The 26,229-nt window shown below is 39.8% G+C and overlaps 1 non-coding gene across 1 annotated transcript; it reads right to left on the reverse strand.

Moving 5' to 3' along the window:
- Positions 1 to 7,800: 7,800 nt before the first annotated feature.
- LOC112725283 (small nucleolar RNA R71) lies at positions 7,801 to 7,908 on the reverse strand. Its single transcript, XR_003164401.1, has one exon. It is a non-coding gene; the product is annotated as a small nucleolar RNA R71 (small nucleolar RNA).
- Between the last annotated feature and the right edge of the window lie 18,321 nt (positions 7,909 to 26,229).

Raw genomic sequence — 26,229 nt, forward strand, 5'->3', positions numbered from 1 at the left:
CTCAACATAATTGATAATCGTTATCTTGCTAATTGAGCTGAACTTAAGTAATCCCAACCTTTTCTTAGGAAATAAATAGGATTCAAAGGTCAATTTAATTAGTCCCTTGACTTTCCTTTGCCCTAGTAAAGGTTGACCAAGTGGAGTTTAGATTCAACTTTCATTATAGTTGAGAGAGATAACTAAGTTGGACCTCTAATTTCTCTTACCTTGCCAAAAGTTTGCTTTACAGTATTTATTTATTTTAATTGCCATTTACTTTACTTGTCATTTAAATTACTTGCTTCTCATCTTCTAAACTCCGATTACAACCTTTATAGCCAATAATAAGAACATACCTCCTCGCAGTTCCTTGAGAAGACGACCCGAGGTTTGTATACTCGGTTAACAATTTTTAAAGGGGTTTGTTACTTGTGACACCCAAAACGTTTGTACGAAGGGATTTTTGTCGGTTTAGAGACTATATCTACAACGCGACTGTTTTTATGACATTCTTTACTGGAAAAAATCCTAACGTTAGTAGCCATTGACAACGGTGATCCACCAACACACAGCTTGCCATAGGAGGAACCTTGCGTGAGTGAAAAAGAAGACAGGGAGAAAGCAGAGATTCAGAAGACAAAGCATCTCCAAAACTCCAACATATTCTCCATTACTACATAACAAGTATTTAATCCATGCTCTTTTACTTTTCGCAATTCAAACTGATAAATCCGTGGTATTCGACCCTTACTCATGTAAGGTATTACTTGGACGACCCAGTGCACTTGCTGGTTAGTGGTACGGGTTGTGAAAAGTGTGATTCACAATTCGTGCAACACTCTTGCAATTTAAATTTCTTGTTGATGAATTTGATGTTTGATGCTTGTTACATGCTTTCTTGTGTTATTCTTGTTGATTGAGATCAATTGTTGCTTTTAGTTTCAAGTCTTTACTCATTTTCCTCATGTTTAAGCTTTTTGCCTGCCAAGTGTTTCACAAAATGTCAAACATGGTTTTAGGATAAATTTTTGGTTCTTGGCTTGGGTAAGTGAGCAATTGGGTTCCTAGAGTTGGAATGTCCAACATTTAGTTTCAATTCTTGGGTTGTTAATTGTTTTTCTTCCCACTAACGCTAATTTGTTGCTAAGGTAATTAGCAAGCAAGTTAGGATTTGTGGGTTAAGGACACTTATGCTCATTGAACTTACTTTTCGATGTGAGGGTTGATCAAGTGAGACTAATCCATCATAATTGTCATAGTTGTGGTTCCAACAAGGCAAAGGACCCTTAGCTCACTCCAAGCCAAGACTCTTTTTGATGCTTTCAATCTTTTACACCTTTATATGTTGATTTCTTTTATATTACATAGTCGGTTCTTTAATTTCTTAATTAGTTCAATCGTTACAATTTTGCATGTTCTTTTATTGCTTTATATGTTCATTTCTTCATTCACAACCCATTGATCACTACAACCGGAATTGTACACTCATTGTTCTAAGGTGCTCCTAGGGGGACGATTCGAGAGTCTAATACTCTCGGTTTTAATTTGATTTTGCTTGTGACATATCTTGTGAATTTCCTATTTGATTGGAGAGGCCAATTCGTCGGGTTAGGACTATACTTACAACGCTAATTCCAATTTTGAGGAAATTCCTAACCTATGCTTTGGTCAACTTATCACATTGCCTATATCAAGATTGTTGCAAAAGGACATTGAGTTTGATCTAAGCAAGGAGTGCATGGAAGCTTTTGACAAGCCAAGAAAGCATTGACCCAAGCTCCCATCGTGCGAGGGCCGGATTGGAGTCGGCTATTCGAAATAATGTGTGATGCTTCAAATTTTGCCATGGGGGCCGCGTTAGAACAATTCGAGGGTAAGAATCCATATGTCATAGCCTATGCATCAAAAACACTAGATGGAGCCCAATCCAACTACACTACCACCGAAAAAGAACTATTGGCAATAGCTTTTGCCTTGGACAAGTTCTGAGCATATCTACTTGGTTCCAAGGTGGTAATGTACTCAGATCATGCAGCGTTAAAGAATTTGTTGGCTAAGAAGGAATCCAAACTGAGATTGATTAGATGGGTTTTATTATTGCAAGAATTTGACTTGAAAATTAAAGATAGGAGTGGTTCGCAAAACCTAGTGGCAGATCACTTAAGTCACCTTGAACACACCAAAGGTGATACCACTCCTATTAATGATTCTTTTCCCTTTGAGGGCTTGCAAGCAATCTCGGAAGTTATTCCTTTGTATGCACCAATTGCAAATTACTTGGTTTCCCGCACCTTCCCTCCTAATCTCTCCAAACATCAAAGGGATAAGCTAAAAAGCGAATCCAAATACTATGTGTTGGATGACCTATACCTTTGGAGATGTGGAGCAGATCAAGTAATTCGGATGTGCATTCCATAAACTAAATTCCACTCAATCTTGGAAGCTTGCCACTCCTCCGAAGGAGGAGGCCATTATGGACCTTAAAGAATGGCAAGAAAAATTCTAGATTGTGGATTTTGGTGGCTAACTCTTTTCAAGGACTCTTCTCTTTTTTGTAAATCTTGTTCTCAATGTCTTAGATTTGGTAATATCTCCAAGAAGGATGAAATCCCCAAACAAACCATGCTATTTTGTGAGATTTTTGATGTATTGGATATCGACTTCATGGGGCCATTCCCAAATTCTAATGGTTTTCTCTACATTCTACTAGCCGTTGATTATGTGTCCAAATGGGTGGAAGCGATACCCACCCGGATGGACGATGCTAATGTGGTCCTTTCCTTTGTGAAAAATAACATCATTTGTAGATTTGGGTCACCACGAGCAATCGTGAGCGACCAAGGGCTCAAATTTTTGCAATAAGAGAATGGAAGGGCTAATGAAGAAATACGGCATCATACATAAAGTGGCTACGGCCTACCACCCACAAACAAACGGCCAAGCCGAGGTTTCCAATCGGGAGATTAAACGTATATTGGAGAGGATTGTAAAGCCCAATAGAAAAAGATTGGAGTGCCAAGCTTACCGACGCACTATGGGCATACCGAACGGCATACAGGACACCGATTGGCATGAGCCCCTTTTCGGTTGGTGTATGGCAAAGCTTGCCACTTACCGGTGGAGGTAGAGCGTAGAGCATATTGGGCCGTCAAGGAGTGCAATCCATGGTTGGGTGGGGCCGGAGTTGAGAGAAAACTTCAATTAGTGGAATTAGAGTGTTTGCGGTTGGAAGCCTATGAGAACTCAAGACTTTACAAGGAGAAAATAAAAGCCGTGCACGACAAGAACATAAGAAGAAGAGAATTTAGAGCTGGCAATCTAGTCCTCCTTTACAATTCAAGATTGAGATTGTTGCCCGAAAAACTAGCATCAACATGGGAAGGACCATATCAAGTAGAGAAAGCGGAACCCTATGGGGTCTACCACTTGCGCCATCCCTCAAGTCCGGAAATCTTCAAGGTCAATGGGCACCGTCTCAAGTTGTATCATGGTGAGCAAATGAAGAGCAACAAGGAGATTGAGGTATTCCTCTTGGAAGACGCACCTCTTGGCAAAGAGCAATGAGCTAGTGAAAGTCCAACTTAAAGACATTAAACAAAAGTGCTAGGTGGGAGACACCCCACCATGGTGAGATCTATCTTTTTACCCCTTTTGTATATAGTTCTTGAACTCTTCATTGTTTTGTGATTGCTTAGCTTTAGCATTGTTTGGTTAGATTTGATTGTGGCTGCGTTGGTGATGAGCGGATAATTTGTACGCTTTTTGGCATTGTTTTTAGTATGTTTTTAGTAGGATCTAGTTACTTTTAGGGATGTTTTCATTAGTTTTTATGTTAAATTCACATTTCTGGACTTTACTATGAGTTTGTGTGTTTTTCTGTGATTTCAGGTATTTTCTGGCTGAAATTGAGAGACTTGAGCAAAAATCAGATTCAGAGGTTGAAGAAGGACTGCTGATGCTGTTGGATTCTGACCTCCCTTCACTCAAATTGGATTTTCTGGAGCTACAGAACTCAAAATGGCGCGCTTCCAATTGCGTTGGAAAGTAGACATCCAGGGCTTTCCAGAAATGTGACCGGGTTTAGAGGACGTAAAGGGCGTTGAACGCCAGTTCTACGCTGCTGTCTAGAGTTAAACGCCAGAAACAAGTCACAAACCAGAGTTGAACGCCAGAAATACGTTACAACCTGGCGTTCAACTCCAGAAAGAGCCTCTGCACGTGTAACATTCAAGCTCAGCCCAAGCACACACCAAGTGGGCTCCGGAAGTGGATTTATACATCAATTACTTACTTCTGTAAACCCTAGTAGCTAGTTTATTATAAATAGGACTTTTTACTATTGTATTAGATATCTTTGGAATCTTTGAACATCTTTTGATCTATTGATCACGTTTGGGGGCTAGCCATTCGGCCATGCCTGGACCTTCTTCACTTATGTATTTTCAACGGTAGAGTTTCTACACTCCATAGATTAAGGTGTGGAGCTCTGCTGTTCCTCAAAGATTAATGCAAAGTACTACTATTTTTCTATTCAATTCAACTTGTTCCGCTTCTAAGATATTCATTCGCACTTCAACCTGAATGTGATGAATGTGACAATCATCATCATTCCTTATGAACGCGTGCCTGAAAACCACTTCCGTTCTACCTTAGATTGAATGAGTATCTCTTAGATCTCTTAATCAGAATCTTCGTGGTGTAAGCTAGAATGATGGCGGCATTCAAGAGAATCTGGAAAGTCTAAACCTTGTCTGTGGTATTCCGAGTAGGATTCAATGATTGAATGACTGTGACGAGCTTCAAACTCGCGATTGCTGGGCGTAGTGACAGACGCAAAAGGAGGGTGAATCCTATTCCAGCATGATCGGGAACCTCAGATGATTAGCCGTGCCGTGACAGGGCATCTTGGACCATTTTCACAAGAGGAGGGGATGTAGCCACTGACAACGGTGATGCCCTTGCATAAAGCCAGCCATAGAAAGGAGTAAGACTGATTGGATGAAGACAGCAGGAAAGAGGAGGTTCAAAGGAACAATTGCATCTCCATACGCTTATCTGAAATTCTCACCAATGATTTACATAAGTATTTCTATCCTTCTTTTATTACTACATTTCGAAAACTACATAACTATTTTATATCCGCCTGACTGAGATTTACAAGGTGACCATAGCTTGCTTCATACCAACAATCTCCGTGGGATTCGACCCTTACTCACGTAAGGTATTACTTGGACGACCTAGTGCATTTGCTGGTTAGTTATGCGAAGTTGTGAAGATATGTTTAGACCATGGTTCTGTGCATCCGTTTTGGTGCCATCGCCAGGGAATCAATTTCGAACAATAATTCACAACCTGAGTAACAATTTCGCATACCAAGTTTTTGGCGCCGTTGCCGGGGATTGTTTGAGTTTTCGGCAAGCTTTTGGTCCGGTAACATCAGTGCCAAATTTTCGATCCGGCAACAACACCAAGTTTTTGGCGCCGTTGCCGGGGATTGTTCGAGTTTGGACAACTGACGGTTCATCCTGTTGCTCAGATTGGGTAACTTTCTTTTCGTTTTCTTTTCAAAAAGATCTTTCAAAAATTCCTCCTTTGTTTTTGAAAAAAAAAATATATTTTAAAATAAAAATGTTTTCAAAAATATATTTTTCTTCAGAATTTTTAAGAATGAATCCTAGTGTTTCATGAAGCATGTTGAAGCTTGGCTGGCTGTAAAGCCATGTCTAAATTCTTTTGGACTGAAGTTTTGGCTTAAAATTGAATGAATTACACTCATATTTTGACTAAAGCTTGGCTGGCTATTAAGCCATGCCTGACCCTTTGATTGGAGCTTTAGACTAACATGGCAAGATTCCTGGAATTCATATTAAAAATTTTGGAATCCTTATTTTTGTTTTTCAAATAATTTTCGAAAAAAAATACAAAAAAATTAGAAAATCATAAAAATCAAAAATATTTTGTGTGTTTCTTGTTTGAGTCTTGAGTCATGTTATAAGTTTGGTGTCAATTGCATGTTCATCTTGCATTTTTCGAAAAAATTCATGCATTCATAGTGTTCTTCATGATCTTCAAGTTGTTCTTGGTAAGTCTTCTTGTTTGATCTTTGCATTTGCATGTTTTGTGTCTTTTCTTGTTTTTTATATGCATTCTTGAATTCTTAATGTCTAAGCATTAAAGAATTCTAAGTTTGGTGTCTTGCATGTTTTCTTTGCATTAAAAATTTTTCAAAAATGTGTTCTTGATGTTCATCATGATCTTCATAGTGTTCTTGGTGTTCATCTTGACATTCATAGCATTCTTCCATGCATTTATTGTTTTGATCCATAACTTTCATGCATTGCATCATTTTTCTTATTTTTTCTCTCTCATCATAAAAATTCAAAAATCAAAAAAATATATCTTTTCCTTTTTCTCTCTTAAAATTTCGAAAATTAGATTTGACTTTTTCAAAAATTTTTAAAACCTAGTTGTTTTTATGAGTCAAATCAAATTTTCAATTTAAAAATCAAATCTTTTTCATTTTTCTTAGTTATTTTCGAAAATTACAAAAATATTTTTCAAAAACCTTTTTCTTATATCAAATTTTCGAAAATAACAATAACAATTAATGTTTTGATTCAAAAATTTCAAGTTTGTTACTTGCTTGTTAAGAAAGATTCAAACTTTAAGTTCTAGAATCATATCTTGTGATTTCTTGTGAATGAAGTCATTAATTGTGATTTTAAAAATAAAATCTTTTTCAAAACTAATTTCAATCATATGTTTTCAAAAATATCTTCTTATCTTACCTTTTTCAAAAATTTGATTTCAATATATCTTTTCCAACTTCCTAACTTCTTATCTTTTCAAATTTGTTTCAACTAACTAACTAACTTTTTGTTTGTTTCTTATGCTTTTCAAAACTACCTAACTAACTCTCTCTCTCTCTAATTTTCGAAAATATCTTCCCTCTTTTTCAAAAATTCTTTTTAATTAACTAATTAATTTAATTATTTATTTTAATTTTCAAAAATTACTAACCTTTTTCAAAAACTATTTTCGAAAATTACTAACTCTTTTTCAAAAATTATTTTCGAAAATCCTCTCCCTCCCCCTCTCTCATCTTATTCTATTTATTTATTCATCTACTAACATCTCTTCCTCTCATCACTCACCAAATTCGAACCACCTCTTCTATCTGTGTTCGAATTTTTTCTTCTTTTCTTCTTCTACTAACAATAAGGAACCTCTTTACTGTGACATAGAGGATTCCTCTTCTTTTCTTGTTCTCTTCTCTTTCTTATGAGCAGGAATAAAGAAAAAGGCATTCTTGTTGAAGTTGATCCAGAACCTGAAAGGACTCTGAAGAGGAAACTAAGAGAAGCTAAATTACAACAATCCAGAGACAACCTTATTGAAAATTTCGAACAAGTAAAGGAGATGGCAGCCGAACCCAACAACAATAATGCAAGGAGGATGCTTGGTGACTTTATTGCACCTAATTCCAATTTACATGGAAGAAGCATCTCCATTCCTACCATGGGAGCAAACAACTTTGAGCTGAAACCTCAGCTAGTTTCTCTGATGCAGCAGAACTGCAAGTTTCATGGACTTCCATCGGAAGATTCTTTTCAGTTCTTAACTAAATTTTTGCAGACCTGTGATACTGTTAAGACTAATGGAGTAGATCCTGAAGTCTACAGGCTCATGCTTTTCCCTTTTGCTGTAAGAGACAGAGCTAGAATATGGTTGGACTCTCAACCCAAAGACAGCCTGAACTCTTGGGATAAGCTGGTCACGGCTTTCTTAGCCAAGTTCTTTCCTCCTCAAAAGCTGAGCAAGCTTAGAACTGATGTTCAAACCTTCAGACAAAAAGAAGGTGAATCCCTCTATGAAGCTTGGGAAAGATACAAACAGCTGACCAAAAAGTGTCCTTCTGACATGCTTTCAGAATGGACCATCCTGGATATAGTCTATGATGGTTTATCTGAGCTATCAAAGATGTCATTGTATACTTCTGCAGGTGGATCCATTCACCTAAAGAAAACGCCTGCAGAAGCTCAAGAACTCATTGACATGGTTGCTAATAACCAGTTCATGTACACTTCTGAGAGGAATCCTGTGAGTAATGGGACGCCTCAGAAGAAGGGAGTTCTTGAAGTTGATACTCTAAATGCCATATTGGCTCAGAACAAAATATTGACTCAGCAAGTCAATATGATTTCTCAGAGTCTGAATGGAATGCAAGCTGCATCCAACAGTACTCAAGAGGCTTCTTATGAAGAAGAAGCTTATGATCCTGAGAACCCTACAATAGCAGAGGTAAATTACATGGGTGAACCATATGGAAACACCTATAATCCATCATGGAGAAATCATCCAAATCTCTCATGGAAGGATCAAAGTCCTCAACAAGGCTTTAATAATGGTGGAAGAAACAGGTTTAACAATAATAAACCTTTTCTATCATCCACTCAGCAACAGACAGAGAACTCTGAACAAAATACCTCTAATTTAGCAAACTTAGTCTCTGATCTATCCAAGGCCACTGTAAGTTTCATGAATGAAACAAGGTCTTCCATTAGAAATTTGGAAGCACAAGTGGGCCAGCTGAGTAAAAGGATCACTGAAATCCCTCCTAGTACTCTCCCAAGCAATACAGAAGAGAATCCAAAAGGAGAGTGCAAGGCCATTGACATAAGCACCATGGCCGAACCTGTAAGGGAAGGAGAGGACGTGAATCCCAAGGAGGAAGACCTCCTGGGACGTCCAGTGATCAATAAGGAGCTTCCCTCTGAGGAACCAAAGGACTCTGAGGCTCATCTAGAGACCATAGAGATTCCATTGAACCTCCTTATGCCATTCATGAGCTCTGATGAGTATTCCTCTTCTGAAGAGAATGAGGATGTTACTGAAGAGCAAGCTACCAAGTTCCTTGGTGCAATCATGAAGCTAAATGCCAAATTATTTGGCATTGATACTTGGTGCACAAATAAACTAAGTGATATGGATCAACTGACATTGCCTCAGAAGAGACAGGATCCTGGAAAGTTCATAATACCTTGTACTATAGGCACCATGATCTTTAAGGCTCTGTGTGACCTTGGTTCAGGGATAAACCTCATGCCCCTCTCTGTAATAGAGAAACTGGGAATCTATGGGATACAAGCTGCTAAAATCTCATTAGAGATGGCAGACAATTCAAGAAAACAGGCTTATGGACAAGTAGAGGACGTGTTAGTAAAGGTTGAAGGCCTTTACATCCCTGCTGATTTTATAGTCTTGGATACTGGAAAGGAAGACGATGAATCCATCATCCTAGGAAGACCTTTCCTAGCCACAGCAAGAGCTGTGATTGATGTGGACAGAGGAGAATTGATCCTTCAATTAAATGAGGACAACCTTGTGTTTACAACTCAAGGATCTCTCTCTGCATCCATGGAGAGGAAGCATAAAAAGCTTCTCTCAAAGCAGAGTCAACCAAAGCCTCCACAGTCAAACTCTAGGTTTGGTGTTGGGAGGCCACAACCGAACTCTAAGTTTGGTGTCAAACCCCCATATCCAAACTCTAAGTTTGGTGTTGAGAGGTCTCAACAAAGCTCTGCACATCTGTGAGGCTCCATGAGAGCCCACTGTCAAGCTATTGACATTAAAGAAGCGCTTATTGGAAGGTAACCCAATGTTTAATTATCTAATTTTATTTTTGTTTTTCATGTTTTATTAGGTTCATGATCATGTGGAGTCACAAAATAAATATAAAAATTGAAAACGGAATCAAAAACAGCAGAAGAAAAATCACACCCTGGAGGAAGACCTTACTGGCGTTTAAACGCCAGTAAGAAGCATGTTTTGGGTGTCCAACGCCATAACAGAGCATGGTTCTGGTGCTGAACGCCAGAAATGGGCAGCATCTGGGCGTTTGAATGCCAGAAATGCACCCTGGAGGAGAGCTGGCGTTGAACGCCCAGAACAAGCATGGTTCTGGCGTTAAACGCCAGAAATAGGCTACAAATGGGCGTTCAACGCCCAGAACAAGCACCAACCTGGCGCTGAACGCCCAGAGTTGTGTGCAAGGGCATTTTACATGCCTAATTTGGTGCAAGGTTGTAAATCCTTGAACACCTCAGGATCTGTGGACCCCACAGGATCACCTCAGGATCTGTGGACCCCACAGGATCCCCACCTACCTCTACTCACTTCTTTTCACCCCTCTTTCACACAATCCCATAAACACTCTTCCCCAAAACCCTTCACCAATCACCTCAATCTCTCTTCCCCATCACTTCTTCACCACTCACATCCATCCACTCTTCCCCATAAACCTACCTCATAAACTCCACCTACCTTCAAAATTCAAAATCAATTTCCCACCCAAACCCACCCTAAATGGCCGAACCTTAACCCCCCCTCCCTTCCCTATATAAAGCCTTCCATTCTTCCTCATTTTCACACAACACAACCCTCTCTTCTCTTCTTGACTGAAACACACCTCCCCCCTCTTCTCCATCTTTTCTTCTTCTTCTTCTTCTTCATCTTTTCTTTCTTCTCTTGCTCGAGGGCGAGCAAAATTCTAAGTTTGGTATGGTAAAAGCATAAGATTTTTGTTTTTCCATTACCATTGATGGCACCTAAGACCGGAGAATCCTCTAGAAAAGGGAAAGGGAAGACAAAAGCTTCCACCTCCGAGTTATGGGAGATGGAAAGGTTCATCTCCAAAGCCCATCAAGACCACTTCTATGATGTTGTGGCCAAGAAGAAGGTGATCCCTGAGGTCCCTTTCAAACTCAAAATAAATGAGGTATCCGGAGATCCGACATGAAATTCAAAGAAGAGGTTGGGAAGTTCTAACAAACCCCATCCAACAAGTCGGCATCCTAATGGTTCAAGAGTTTTATGCTAATGCATGGATCACTAGGAACCATGATCAAAGTAAGAACCCGAACCCAAAGAATTATCTCACCATGGTTCGGGGAAAATACTTAGATTTTAGTCCGGAAAATGTGAGGTTGGCGTTCAACTTGCCAAACATGGAGGAGAACGCACGCCCCTACACAAGGAGAGTCAACTTTGACCAAAGTTTGGACCAAGTCCTCATGGACATATGTGTAGAAAGAGCTCAATGGAAGATTGACTCAAAAGGCAAACCGGTTCAACTAAGAAGACTGGACCTTAAGCCTGTAGCTAGAGGATGGTTGGAGTTCATTCAATGCTCAATCATTCCCACTAGCAACTGGTCTGAAGTCACTATAGACCGGGCCATCATGATCCATAGCATCATGATTGGAGAAGAGGTGGAAGTTCATGAGATTATACCTCAAGAACTCTACAAGGTGGCTGACAAGTCCTCCACTATGGCAAGGTTAGCCTTTCCTCACCTCATTTGCCACCTATGCAATTCGGCTGGGATTGACATAGAGGGAGATATCCTCATTAAAGAGGACAAGCCCATCACTAAGAAAAAGATGGAGCAAGAAAGAGAGCCCATTCATGGAGCTCAAGAGGCGCATGAAACTCATCACCATGAGATCCCGGAGATGCCTCAAATGCATTTTCCTCCATAAAACTATTGGGAGCAAATCAACACCTCCCTAGGAGAACTAAGCTCCAACTTGGGACAATTAAGGGTGGAACATCAAGAGCACTCCATCATCCTTCATGAAATTAGAGAAGATCAAAAAGCAATGAGGGAGGAGCAACAAAGACAAGGAAGAGACATAGAAGAGCTCAAGGACATCATTAGTTCCTCAAGAAGGAAACGCCACCATCACTAAGGTGGATTCATTCCTTGTTCTTAATTCTTCTGTTTTTCATTTTCTATGTTATGTGCTTATCCATGTTTGTGTCTTCATTACATGATCATTAGTATTTAGTAACTTTGCCTTAAAGTTATGAATGTCCTATGAATCCATCACCTCTCTTAAATAAAAACTGTTTTAATGCAAAAGAACAAGAAGTACATGAGTTTCGAATTTATCCTTGAACTTAGTTTAATTATATTGATGTGGTGACAATGCTTCTTGTTTTCTGAATGTATGCTTGAACAGTGCATATGTCTTTTGAAGTTGTTGTTTAAGAATGTTAAATATGTTGGCTCTTGAAAGAATGATGACTAGGAGACATGTTATTTGATAATCTAAAAAATCATAAAAATGATTCTTGAAGCAAGAAAAAGCAGCAAAGAATAAAGCTTGCAGAAAAAAAAATAGGCGAAAAAAAATAGAAAGAAAAAGAAAAAGCAAGCAGAAAAAGCCAAAAGCTCTTAAAACCAAGAGGCAAGAGCAAAAAGCCAGTAACCCTTAAAACCAAAAGGCAAGGGCAAATAAAAAGGATCCCAAGGCTTTGAGCATCAGTGGATAGGAGGGCCTAAAGGAATAAAATCCTGGTCTAAGCGGCTAAACCAAGCTGTCCCTAACCATGTGCTTGTGGCGTGAAGGTGTCAAGTGAAAACTTGAGACTGAGCGGTTAAAGTCAAGGTCCAAAGCAAAAGAAGAATGTGCTTAAGAACCCTGGACACCTCTAATTGGGGACTTTAGCAAAGCTGAGTCACAATCTGAAAAGGTTCACCCAATTATGTGTCTGTAGCATTTATGTATCCAGTGGTAATACTGGAAAACAAAGTGCTTAGGGCCACGGCCAAGACTCATAAAACAAGCTGTATTCAAGAATCATCATACTGAACTAGGAGAGTCAATAACACTATCTGAACTCTGAGTTCCTATAGATGCCAATCATTCTGAACCTCAATGGATAAAGTGAGATGCCAAAACTATTCAAGAGGCAAAAAGCTATAAGTCCCGCTCATATGTTTGAAGCTATGTTTCATTGATAGTTTGAAATTTGTAGTATATTCTCTTCTTTCTATCCTATTTGATTTTCAGTTGCTTGGAGATAAGCAACAATTTAAGTTTGGTGTTGTGATGAGCGGATAATTTGTACGCTTTTTGGCATTGTTTTTAGTATGTTTTTAGTAGGATCTAGTTACTTTGAAGGATGTTTTCATTAGTTTTTATATTAAATTCACATTTTTGGACTTTACTATGAGTTTGTGTGTTTTTCTGTGAGTTCAGGTATTTTCTGGTTGAAATTGAGGGACTTGAGCAAAAATCAGATTCAGAGGTTGAAGAAGGACTGCTGATGCTGTTGGATTCTGACCTCTCTGCACTCAAAGTGGAGTTTCTGGAGCTACCGAACTCAAAATGGCGCGCTTCCAATTGCGTTGGAAAGTAGACATCCAGGGCTTTCCCGCAATGTATAATAGTCCATACTTTGGCCGAGTTTAGATGACGTAAAAGGGCGTTGAACGCTAGTTCTACGCTGCTGTCTGGAATTAAACGCCAGAAACAAGTCACAAACCAGAGTTGAACGCCAGAAATACGTTACAACCTGGCGTTCAACTCCAAAAAGAGCCTCTGCACGTGTAACATTCAAGCTCAGCCCAAGCACACACCAAGTGGGCCCCGAATGTGGATTTATGCATCTATTACTTACTTCTGTAAACCCTAGTAGCTAGTTTATTATAAATAGGACTTTTTACTATTGTATTAGACATCTTTGGAATCTTTGAACATCTTTTGATCTGTTGATCACGTTTGGGGGCTGGCCATTCGGCCATGCCTGGACCTTCTTCACTTATGTATTTTCAACGGTAGAGTTTCTACACTCCATAGATTAAGGTGTGGAGCTCTGCTGTTCCTCAAAGATTAATGCAAAGTACTACTGTTTTTCTATTCAATTCAACTTGTTCCGCTTCTAAGATATTCATTCGCACTTCAACCTGAATGTGATGAACATGACAATCATCATCATTCCCTATGAACGCGTGCCTGACAACCACTTCCGTTCTACCTTAGATTGAATGAGTATCTGTTAGATCTCTTAATCAGAATCTTCGTGGTGTAAGCTAGAATGATGGCGGCATTCAAGAGAATCCGGAAAGTCTAAACCTTGTCTGTGGTATTCCGAGTAGGATTCAATGATTGAATGACTGTGACGAGCTTCAAACTCGCGATTGCTGGGCGTAGTGACAGACGCAAAAGGAGGGTGAATCCTATTCCAGCATGATCGGGAACCTCAGATGATTAGCCGTGCTGTGACAGGGCATCTTGGACCATTTTCACAAGAGGAGGGGATGTAGCCACTAACAACGGTGATGCCCTTGCATAAAGCCAGCCATAGAAATTCTCACCATACGCTTATCTGAAATTCTCACCAATGATTTACATAAGTATTTCTATCCTTCTTTTATTACTACATTTCGAAAACTACATAACTATTTTATATCCGCGTGACTGAGATTTACAAGGTGACTGGTGCACGAAATTGTGATTACACTTTGATTATCTAAAATTCATTGCTCTTTCTTTCCTTGGCAATGGCGTCAAAAACATGATGCCAATACCATGGTTCACAACTTCGCACAACTAACCAGCAAGTGCACTGGGTCGTCCAAGTAATACCTTACGTGAGTAAGGGTCGAATCCCACGGAGATTGTTGGTATGAAGCAAGCTATGGTCACTTTGTAAATCTCAGTCAGGCAGATATATAATAGTAATGGGGTTTTCGAAAATAGTACTAAAATAAGGATAGAAGTACTTATGTAATTCGTTGGTTAGAATTTCAGATAAGCGTGTAGAGATGCTTTCTTTCCTCTGAACCTTTGCTTTCCTTCTATCTTCATCCAATCAATCTTACTCCTTTCTATGGCTAGCTTTATGTAAGGATGTCACCGGTGCCAATGGATACTTTCGATCTCTCTCGGGAAAATGATCCAAATGCTCTGTCACAGCACGGCTAATCGTCTGGAGGCATCACCTTTGTCGTTGGTTGCATCCTATTCCTCCTTGTGAAAATGGTCCGATGCGCTGTCACTGCACGGCTAATCATATGGAGGTTCTCGATCATACTGGAATAGGATTTACTATCCTTTTGCGTCTGTCACTATGCCCAGCACTCGCGAGTTTGAAGCTCGTCACAGTCATTCAATCCCAGAATCCTACTCGGAATACCACGGACAAGGTTTAGACTTTCTGGATTCTCATGAATGCCGCCATCAATCTAGCTTATACCACGAAGATCCCAATATCTCGGACTCGGTCCCCTGTATTAGTAATCTAAGAGATACTAATTCAGTCTAATGTAGAACGGAAGTGGTTGTCAGGCACGCGTTCATAGGGAATGATGATGATTGTCACGTTCATCACATTCAGGTTGAAGTACAAATGAATATCTTAGAAGCGGAATAAGTTGAATTGAATAGAAAACAGTAGTACTTTGCATTAATCCTTGAGGAACAGCAGAGCTCCACACCTTAATCTATGGAGTGCAGAAAATCTACCGTTGAAAATACATAAGTGATAATGGAGTTCATTGGTCTCGGCCCCAGAGGGGAACCGGAGTAACCAAGACTTCGAATACAATGATAAAAAGTTCTATTTATAATAAACTAGTCACTAGGGTTTACAAAAGTAAGTAATTGATGCATAAATCCACTTCCGGGGCCCACTTGGTGTGTGCTTGGGCTGAGCTTGAAGTCTACACGTGGAGAGGTCATTCTTGGAGTTGAACGCCAACTTTTGTGCCAGTTTGGGCGTTGAACTCCACTTTGCAACTTGTTTCTGGCGCTGGACGCCAGAATTGGGCAGAGAGCTGGCGTTGAACGCCAGTTTGCATCGTCTAAACTTGGGCAAAGTATGGACTATTATATATTGCTGGAAAGCCCGGGATGTCTAATTTCCAATGCGATTAGAAGCGTGCCATTTTGAGTTCTGTAGCTCCAGAAAATCTATTTTGAGTGCAGAGAGGTCAGAATCTAACAGCATCAGCAGTCCTTCTTCAACCTCTGAATCTGATTTTTGCTCAAGTCCCTCAATTTCAGCCAGAAAATACCTGAAATCACAGAAAAACACACAAACTCATAGTAAAGTCCAGAAATGTGAATTTAACATAAAAACTAATGAAAACATCCCTAAAAGTAACTAGATTCTACTAAAAACATACTAAAAACAATGCCAAAAAGCGTATAAATTATCCGCTCATCAGTGACCATAGCTTGCTTCATACCAACAATCTCCGTGGGATTCGACCCTTACTCACGTAACGTAAGGTATTACTTGGATGACCCAGTGCACTTGCTGGTTAGTTATGCGAAGTTGTGAAGATATGTTTAGACCATGGTTCTGTGCATCCATTTTTGGTGCCATCGCCAGGGAATCAATTTCGAACAATAATTCACGACCTGAGTAACAATTTTGCATACCAGTTGGATAAATTGTTCATGAAGATTTGTATTGATTTTTCAATAGATAGATTGATTGTGTGGTAGAAAACACCCCATCTTTAGGTATTGCATGGAGTTTTGGGTGTTTTTTGACCCCTTTGGCTTGTTTTCCCACTGAATTCATGATAAATATGCATTCTTCATGTTTCAAAAAAAGGAGGGGGGGGTGCACGTGCGCGCACTAGGCGCGCACGCGCCCATAGGCCACTCACAGCTACTGGGTCATTTTCCAGAGAGTTGTGCCAATTCTGAGCCAACGCTGAGCCCCAGGGACAACGCTAGTCACGCGTGCGCGCACCTGGCCCGTAAACGTCCATGCCCTTAATCGCACAAAGCGCGCGTACGTGCACTAGTCGCGTATGCACCAATGGTGCCATTTGCACTCTTGGTTCATTTTCCAGAGAGTTGTGCTAATTTTGGGCTAACACTATGCCTTACGCCTGACTCGACTCAAGCGTGCGCGCACCTGGCACGTGCGTCCCTTGGACGATATGCACATCGACGAGTAAGAGCACCGTGCGCGTCCGCGTCACCCGAGTCAGTGCAATTCCTAGTACTTTTTCCCGAGAGTTGAGCCAAAGTTGTGCCCACGTTGTGCTGGGGGCACAACTAGGACGCATGCGAAAGCGCACCTGACGATTGCGCACACACTTACATATCACCCACTTCGCGTGTTGGTGCACGATGTTTTTAATCTCAACTGCGCCAACAACTTGGTACGCACGATCGTAATCTCAACTCTTTTTCAGAACTCCACACAACTAACTATCAAGTGCACTGCGTCGTCCAAGTAATAAACCTTACGTGAGTAAGGGTCGATCCCACGGAGATTGTTGGCTTGAAGCAAGCTATGGTCATCATTGTAAATCTCAGTCAGGCAGATTCAAATGGTTATGAAGTTTTGATAATTAAAATATAAATTAAATATAAAATAAGATAAAGATACTTATGTAATTCATTGGTGGGAATTTCAAATACGCGTCTGGAGATGCTTTGTTGCTTCAGAATCTCTGCTTTCCTATTGTCTTCTTCCAACCATGCGTTACTGAAGAGTGTAACTCCCGCGCGATCTAGAGTTTTCACAAATAAGTTCCCATTGTAAGTATAGCTTCTAGACCAACAAGAATTCCTTTATTACAAACATTTGGTTGTCACAAGTAACAAAACCCAAATAAATTTATAACCGAAGTATTCAAACCTAGGGTCGTCTTCTCAAAAGTTGCAGGGCAGTATGATCTATTATTGGTTATGTAGAAAGATATATTTTTGGGTTTTTGAAAATAAGGGGCAAGTAATTTAAATGATAAGAAAAATATATTGATAATAATAAAATCTCTTGGCAAGGTATAAGAAATTGAGATTCTATCCTAGTTATCCTTATCAGGTGTGAAGAGAATTGGATTCTGCTCCCACTTTTGATTAACCCTTGCTAAACAAAGGAAAGTCAAGTGGACAAATTAATTTGATCCTCGAGTCTTAGTCAATTCCTAAGAAAAGACTAGAGTTATTGGAATTCAAATTAACCAGCAAAGAATTCCAATTTTCAATCAACAGCTGAGTTTGATAACTCAAGTGTTGCTATTTATTTAACCAAAGCCAAAAGGAGAAAATAAATCTAATTCGAATTAAAAGCATTCATAAATAGAATAAAGCAAAATCAAATTTGAAAATACCTCGAATAATATTAAATATAATATTCAAATCTTAACATGGAAAAGTTCACAAGCCAATTTAGGAACATTAACAATTAAAAGCATTGGAATAAATAAAAGTAGAAAGTAAATTAAAGGAATATTGAACCTGTGATTGTAGAAGAAATCCTTAAAATAAGAGAAATCCTAATCCTAAATCCTAATAGAGAGGAGAGAACCTCTCTCTCTCTGTATCTCCCTTGATTCCTCCATTCTTTGGCTTATATTCTGTGTTTCTGGCTTGGATTTGGGCTAAAAAAGGGTCCAGAAATCGCTGGGGGTATTTTCTGCAGATTCTTGTACGTAGCGTCTGTCACGCGTTCACGTGGGTCACGCGTTCGCGTCATCTGGGAGTTTTCCTTGTCACGCGTACGCGTTGGCCACGCGTACGCATCAATTGCGTTCTGCACAAGGCGCGCGTCCGCGTCATCTATGCGTTTGCATCACTACATTTTTCGCGCTAGGCGCATTCGCGTCGTCTATGCGTTCGCATCGCTGCCCTTTTCTTCAAAACTCCATTTTGTGTTTTCCTTCCATTTTTGTATGTTTCCTTTTTGTCCTTCAAGCTATTCCTGCCCTATGAGATCTGAAAATACTTAACACACAAATCACGGCATCGAATGATAGTAAAGGGTAATTAAAAATTAATATTTTTAAAGCATAGGAAACATGTTTTTCACATATATCATAAAATAAGGAAGGAAAAGTAAAACCATGCAATTTACATGAATAAGTGGGTGAAGAATTGAATAAATCACTTAAATTGAGCTCAAAATACATCATAAAATATGGGTTTATCAACCTCCCCACACTTAAACAATAGCATGTCCTCATGCTAAATCCAAGAGAAAGGGTAAAGTTAGAATGGTGGAATCTCATGCAATGCAATACATTCTAAATGCAAACTACCTATATGAATCATGCAATTTTTTAATTATAACCCACCTATATATGTAGAGCTTACATGTGGTTAATTTGTTTCATATTTTCAAGGAATCATATATGCATAGCCAAACCTAGATCATGTTGAAGGACTTTCACAATTGAGTTGGGTAAAGATATTTCACAAACTTGCAAGACAATTTAACAATTAAGCAGAGATATATGGTGATGAGCTATTGAACCCTCATTGGATTTGTATTTACTCTCTAGTCGCTCAGTGTTTGGGGTTAATCACTCTATTCTTTTCTATTCATGCTTTCTAAAACTTTGTTCTTCATCTAACCAATCAACAAATATTGAATACAGACATACAAAAATCATGAGGTCTTTCTCAAGGTTGTAATGGGGCTATATAAGGCTAAGTGAGCTAACAAAGTGAATCCTTGATTAATATTAGGGATAAGTATGATTTTGATCCCTAAAGTAGAGGCTGAAAATTTATTTCGTCCTCCAACTTTTTTTAGCTCTAAAATGGTCCCCAAAGTTTCAGTTTGTTTTAAAATCGTCCTTTTTACCAATTTCATTTTTTTTTATTACCAAACTACCCTTTATTAAAAAATTATAAAATAAAATAAATATAAAATAAATTAAAAAAAGAAAAGGATAGATACGGGGTGGGGAAAGAAAGAAAAAGGATATGGGGGAGAAAAAGGGGGCAAGGGGGAGGGGGGAGGGGGAAGGGAAGGGGACCGCCGCCCGCCGCCTTGCCGCCCTGCACCGCGCCACCTTCTTCTTCTCCTCTCCTCGTCGCCGCCACCGGTCTTCCTTACCGCCGCCGCCGCCGCTCTGCTCCTCGGGGAAAGGGGGAAGGGAACGCGAAGGGAGAAGAGGGGGAGGGGGGTTTCGGGAAGAAGAGGGGGAAGGGGAAGGGTCCTCGCCGCCGCCACCGGTTTTCACCGACGCCGCCGCTCTTCGCTGCCGCCGCCACCGCTGCTCCTCGCCGGTTTCTAGTTTCTTGTGGTTTCTTTTGGTTCTGCTGCTTCTGCATGCTTATGATTATCAATCTGGTTTCTGTGTTGTTGTTGTTCTTTTGATTCCATTATGATTATCATTTTTCTGAATTTGGGTTCTGAGTTTTGACGATGATCATGATTTTGAGTTCTGAGTTTTGATTCCATTATTATTGTTCTTCTATTGTTGTTTGTTTGAGTTCAGATTATGATTTTCTGAGTTTTGACGATGATGATTTTTCTGAGTTCTGAGTTCATTGGTGTTGCTTCTGCTTCTGTTTTGCTTCAGCTTCTGGGTTCAGCTTCAGCTTCTGGGTTCAGCTTTGGCTTCTGGGTTCAGCTTTGCTTGCTGCTGTTCTTCCGCTTCTGCTTGCTGTTCTTCTGATTTTCAATTTTGTTTATGGTTCTGATGATAATGATAATGACCATGATGATAATGGTGGTGGTGGTGGGTTCTTCTGATTTTCAATTTTGTCATTGTTGTTGTTGTTATCCATTGTTGGCTGTTTTTTTTTTTTTTCTGGGTTTGTGCATCTGGTTCTGCTTCCGTTAATGTTGAAGAAGAAGAGGGGTGTTGAGGAAGAAGATGGGAGGGGAGGGGGAGAGGTGGGTATTTTCGTCTGAAGGACAATTTTAAAGCAACCTGAAACCTTGGGGACCATTTTAGAGCGAAAAAAAGTTGGGGGACGAAATAAATTTTCAGCCTCTACCTTGGGGATCAAAATCATACTTATCCCTTAATATTAAGATCTCACCTAACATATACTTTATATAACATAAAATGCTTTACCTAGCTACCCAAATTTTTTCACTTTTTTATCACATACTCATATGCTAACTTTACTTTGATTTTCACCTTATGTGCATTGATTTCTTTACTAAGCTTATTATTGGGCAAATTTTGTCCCCTTATTTACTTATTTAACTAAAAGGATTTTTTTTAACTTGACATTTTCAATGCACATGGTGTTTTGGTTTAATTTGATTTCACATGAGCATGCTCCCAAAATTGTTATTATCTTATTGAATTAATCCTTTCCTATCAACCCATGTTTCCATGTTTCCTCACACTTAGTGGATACACAATCTCTATCTTAAGCTAACAAAGGATTCATGGGATTTTTTTTTGTTTTTCTGCTTAAGGCTAGTAATGTGGTTATAGAACAAGAGGGGATTAAAAGCTCAAAGGGGCTAACAAGGGCGATGTAAAAGGTAAGCTTATTTGGGATAAGTGAGGAAAAATTTAAATGATGGCCTCAATCATCTCTTGGTATGTATCTATATTCTATATTGGACAAATAGATTAAAACAAAGTGAAGATCACTAGAATAAAAAAGAAGGGCGAACACACAAGAATGAAATAATTATGGTTAAATAATGTAACCATACAAATAAGCTCAAAAACTCACAGGCTGTGTATTCTTTGGCTCAAAAACCATATATCAGTTATGTATGTCATGCAAGTAGAAATCAAAGGTTCCTATTATTCTCAATGTGAATCTTAGGGTGGCTCTTAAAATCTTAGTGTTCTTCCTTGAAAAATATTGTGTAAATTTACCAATCATTTATTGCTATATATATACAGTGTGTGGATTATTGTGATTCTGTTATACTAAAGTCTTTAGTTTACTCTTTTTATTTCTAATTAATCCAAGTTATCGTATGCTAAAAGGGTAAACTAACTAATTAATCTATATATTCTATATCACAACTTAATAAGCTAAAATTGCAACTAGACTAAACTAAGTATCTAGGATATATATAAACTAAAGTGTAAAATGTAGAAATACTGTAAAAATACAGCAAAATGTGCAAGTACTGAAAGATAAATAAGATAAGGTAAAATAAAAATAAAAATAAAAATACAGAAAAATAAGCAAAATAGGATAAAGAGAGTCTGAAAAGTGGTTCACCAAAATAAAGTACGCTAGAGATGGCGACCTCCCCACACTAAAATAATAGCATCATCCTCGATGCTCACTCAAGCTGGGTGTGAGAAGTGTCATCTCCGGAAGGATGGGCTGCTGGTGTCTCTGTGGTAAGCTGAGGGTCTGCAGTCTGGATAAGTCTCTGGTGCAGAAAATTGTGATCATCAATGGCGCCAACAGCTTGGTACGCACAATTGTAATCTCAACTCTTTGTCACAACTCCGCACTAACCAGCAAGTGCACTAGGTCGTCCAAGTAATAACCTTACGTGAGTAAGGTTCGATCCCACGGAGATTGTCGGCTTGAAGCAAGCTATGGTCATCTTGTAAATCTCAGTCAGGCAGATTCAAATGGTTATGGAGAATTGATAATTAAAATATGAATAAAACATAAAATAAAGATAGAGATACTTATGTAATTCATTGGTAGGAATTTCAGATAAGCGTATGAAGATGCTTTGTTCCATCTGAACTTTTGCTTTCCTATTGCCTTCTTCCAATCATTCATACTCCTTTCCATGGCAAGCTTATGTTGGGTTTCACCGTTGTCAATGGCTACCTCCCGTCCTCTTAGTGAAAATGGTCCAAATGCGCTGTCACCGCATGGCTAATTAGCTGTTGTTCTCGATCATGTTGGAATAGGATCCATTGATCCTTTTACGTCTATCACTACGCCCAACACTCGCGAGTTTGAAGCTCGTCACAGTCATCCCTTCCCAGACCCTACTCAGAATACCACAGACAAGGTTTAGACTTTCCAGATCTCAGGAATGGCCGCCAATAATTCTAGCCTATACCACGAAGGTTTTAATCTGAGATTAGAAACCCAAGAGATACACATTCAAGCTTGTTTGCATATAGAACGGAAGTGGTTGTCAGGCACGCGTTCATAGGTGAGAATGGTGATGAGTGTCACATAATCATCACATTCATCATGTTCTTGAGTGCAAATGAATATCTTAAAGAAGAAATAGGCTTGAGTTGAATAGAAAAACAATAGTACTTTGCATTAATTCATGAAGAATAGCAGAGCTCCACACCTTAATCTATGGTGTATAGAAACTCCACCGTTGAAAATACATAAGTAAAAAAGGTCTAGGCATGGCCGAATGGCCAGCCTCAAACGTGAACATATAAGTTCCAAAGATGAAAAGTGTGTCAAATACAATAGCCAAAGGTCCTATTTGTAGAAATCTAGTAACCTAGGGTTTACAGAAATGAGTAAATGATGCAGAATCCACTTTCGGTCCCACTTGGTGTGTGCTTGGGTTGAGCATTGAAGGTTTCATGTGTAGAGGCTTTTCTTGGAGTTAAACGGCAGCTTTTGTGCCAGTTTGGGCGTTTAACTCCAGCTTTTATGCCAGTTCTGGCGTTTTGGCACCAGAATTTCTATACTGACTTAGAACGCCGGTTTGGGCGATCAAATCTCGAGCAAAGTATAAACTATTATATATTGATGGAAAGCCCAGGATGTCTACTTTCCAACAAAATTGAGAGCGCGCCAATTGGGCTTCTGTAGCTCCAGAAAATCCACTTCGACTGCAGGGAGGTCAGAATCCAACAGCATCTGCAGTCCTTTTTCAGCCTCTGAATCAGATTTTTGCTCAGGTCCCTCAATTTCAGCCAGAAAATACCTAAAATCATAGAAAAATACACAAACACATAGTAAAGTTCAAAAAAGGTGATTTTTATTTAAAAACTAATAAAATCATAATAAAAACTAACTAAAATATACTAAAAACATACTAAAAATAATGCCAAAAAGTGTATAAATTATCCGCTCATCAGTGTCGGAGGGTCTGACTGCTGCAGTGGGGGCTCTAACTGTAGAGGAATCTCGGGGTCAGCTGGCTGTATCTGATGTGGCTCCTCATGGTGTGGCACAGCCTGCTCCGGTCCTCCTTGCACATCCTGGGCATGTACCTCCTTCGCATGATCATCTGCCTCCGCATCAGATGGCTCAGAAGTGGTGTCAGGCTCGGAGGGGATGTCTCTGCTGGATCGGATCATCAATTTTAGGTTCTCATAGCGTCGCTTGTTGCGACGCTCCATGCGATCCCAACGTGCGAAGAGTCGGTGCACAAGATGATAGATGGCCTCTGAGGCAGGTGGAGGTGCGGTGGATGGAGCTGGTGCAGTAGTGAATGCAGAAGGGGCAGCTGAAGATGTGGCTGCCTCACCCGAGGTAGTGAGAAAAGGAGGTCTGTATCCTAATGCCAGAAACTTCCTGTTGTGAGGAATGATCTTCTTGCAGTCTGCAGCAGTTGGCTTCCCATCAGCAAGCTCCCAAGGCACGTCAGCTTGGCAGCCTAGCTGGGCGATCAGATAAGGGAAAGGGAGAGTGCCTCTGACATGGACCCTGGCCATATAATACCTGATGAAACATGGAAGATACAGGTCCTTACCCTCCATCACACACCAGATGAGGGTGATCATAGCAGCGGGCACTTCTGTCTCATGAGTACTCGGCATCACGTAATTACTCAGGATCTGCTGCCAAAGCCGAGCTTCATCATTCAAATATATCAGCTTGATTCCCTTAGGCATCACTGTATTCTTTCTTATGACCCATGGGGCAGTAGGATCAAGGGCTATTTTCTGCTTGAATGTATCCCAGTCAAATCTCATGTATCTCATATCCTCTTCAGTCTTTTGGTAACCGTCAGGCTGATCTGACTTAGGCTGGAGCCGGAGGATATCCTCAATAGCTTTCTCAGTGACTAAAATCTGTTTCCCTCTGAGGTGCACTGCATCCAGGGAGGTCTTGAAATAGTTACAGTAAAATTCTCTGACCCAGGATGCATTGACCTCTGTAAAGTTCCTTTCCATGAAGAACCAGCCTCTTTGTTTTATCTGGTCGGAAGTGTACTGGGTGAGTTCTTCTGGAATTTTAAGAGTTTTCTCCAGGTAGAGGTTCCTGGCAGTGGCAAACACTAGATACTTTAGCTCACAGTATATGTTTGTGAATTTGACTTGATCTGTGGCAATGAGGAGTTGGTCGGCCTTTTCCTTCGGGGTAAAGTTCTTCTCCCGCCAGGAATCGTCGTGAAGGAGATCCAGGATAGAGGTAGAAGATTCTCCTCTTTTTCGTTTGCCTGTAGTTACCTTGCCTTTTCCTTTGTTTTTAGGATCAGACATCCTGAAAAACAAAAATTCCAAGATATAATTGAAGAATCAAAGCAGGAAAACAAGTAGGCAAGTAGGGTTTTGTCAATGTAAGAATAAAGGCAAAAGAGCAATATAAGCAGGAAATGAGTTAAATATATGTACATTTTGGATTGAATTTGAGTTAAAAGTCTGAGAGTAAAAATCACAATCCAAAATATAATAGAAGTGGAATTCAAGTAAATTTGGAAAAACAGTAATCATGCCTTGGGTTAAAAAGTTAAAGTAGTTAGGTAAAAACCAAAAAGAGAAGTTAGAAAGCTAAACTGGTTAGGAGTTAAAAAAGGAAGTTAAAGTGAGTGGCATGAGAATGGTTTTCCTAGTTACCAAGAAATTCACAAACTTGAGGAACAAACAACTCATATTCAAGCAAGAATTGCAGTTTATTGATGATAATTCCTATAGATAAAGTAAGTGTAGTAAGGAAAATGAAATCATCAATAAGCAATTTAGTACTCAGGGAACAAAAAGGAATAAGAATGCTAGCCCGTGCATTCATGAATTGGTTTGGTTGTAACCATGTAATGCAGAATAATGAGTTTTCAAACTAATACATGAATGGGGATAGATTGAACCATAAATTTGCAGAAAATTTGGGCAGCATTCCGGCTAAAATTGGATGTTCCCGGGTCGTAAACAGCAGAAAAAATCAGTTCATATGAAATTAAATAGTGCTGAATAGCAAGAATATTAAAGAGCAGTTTAACAGCAACATCAAAAAAGAACAACAACATTTGAACAGCACAACATTACAGCAATTTCAGAATTGCAAATCAGATAAAAACAGGTAGCAGGAACGGTGCAATTATCAGAACTAAATCCACTAACCACATCCTAGCTACCTAACCACCTAAAATCCACTACAATCATGCATATCTAACTATCTTATTTCGAACAAAAACTGTAAAATATGCAACTAATTGAATAATTGGAAAATGAAATCGGTGTTTGGCAGAACCTGGTGTGTAGAAATAGAAAGTAGGTTCAGAGGGATGGTGGTGGTATAGTGGTGACGCAGCCGCGACGGGTGGCGGCGCGGCGGCGGTCCGAGGTGTAGGCAGGGGCGGTTTAGTGGTTGTGGGTGGATAAGGGTTAAGGGGGGAAAGAGAGAAGGGGGTGAGGGTTGTGTTGTGGTGGCTGGTGGTGGCACGGTGGTTGCAGCTCGGTGATGGGGCGGCGGCAGTGGGGTGTGGCAGTTGTAGAGGGAGGAAAGAGGAATGGGGGGAAAGAAGAAGAAGGGGTGGCGTCGGCGGTCGGGTGGGGTACGGCGGTCAGGGCTGGGCGACCAGGGGTGGTGGTGGTTGGGGAATGGGAGA

The sequence above is a fragment of the Arachis hypogaea genome, chromosome 11, assembly GCF_003086295.3.
Source record: "Arachis hypogaea cultivar Tifrunner chromosome 11, arahy.Tifrunner.gnm2.J5K5, whole genome shotgun sequence".
NCBI classification, from domain to species: Eukaryota; Viridiplantae; Streptophyta; class Magnoliopsida; order Fabales; family Fabaceae; genus Arachis; species Arachis hypogaea.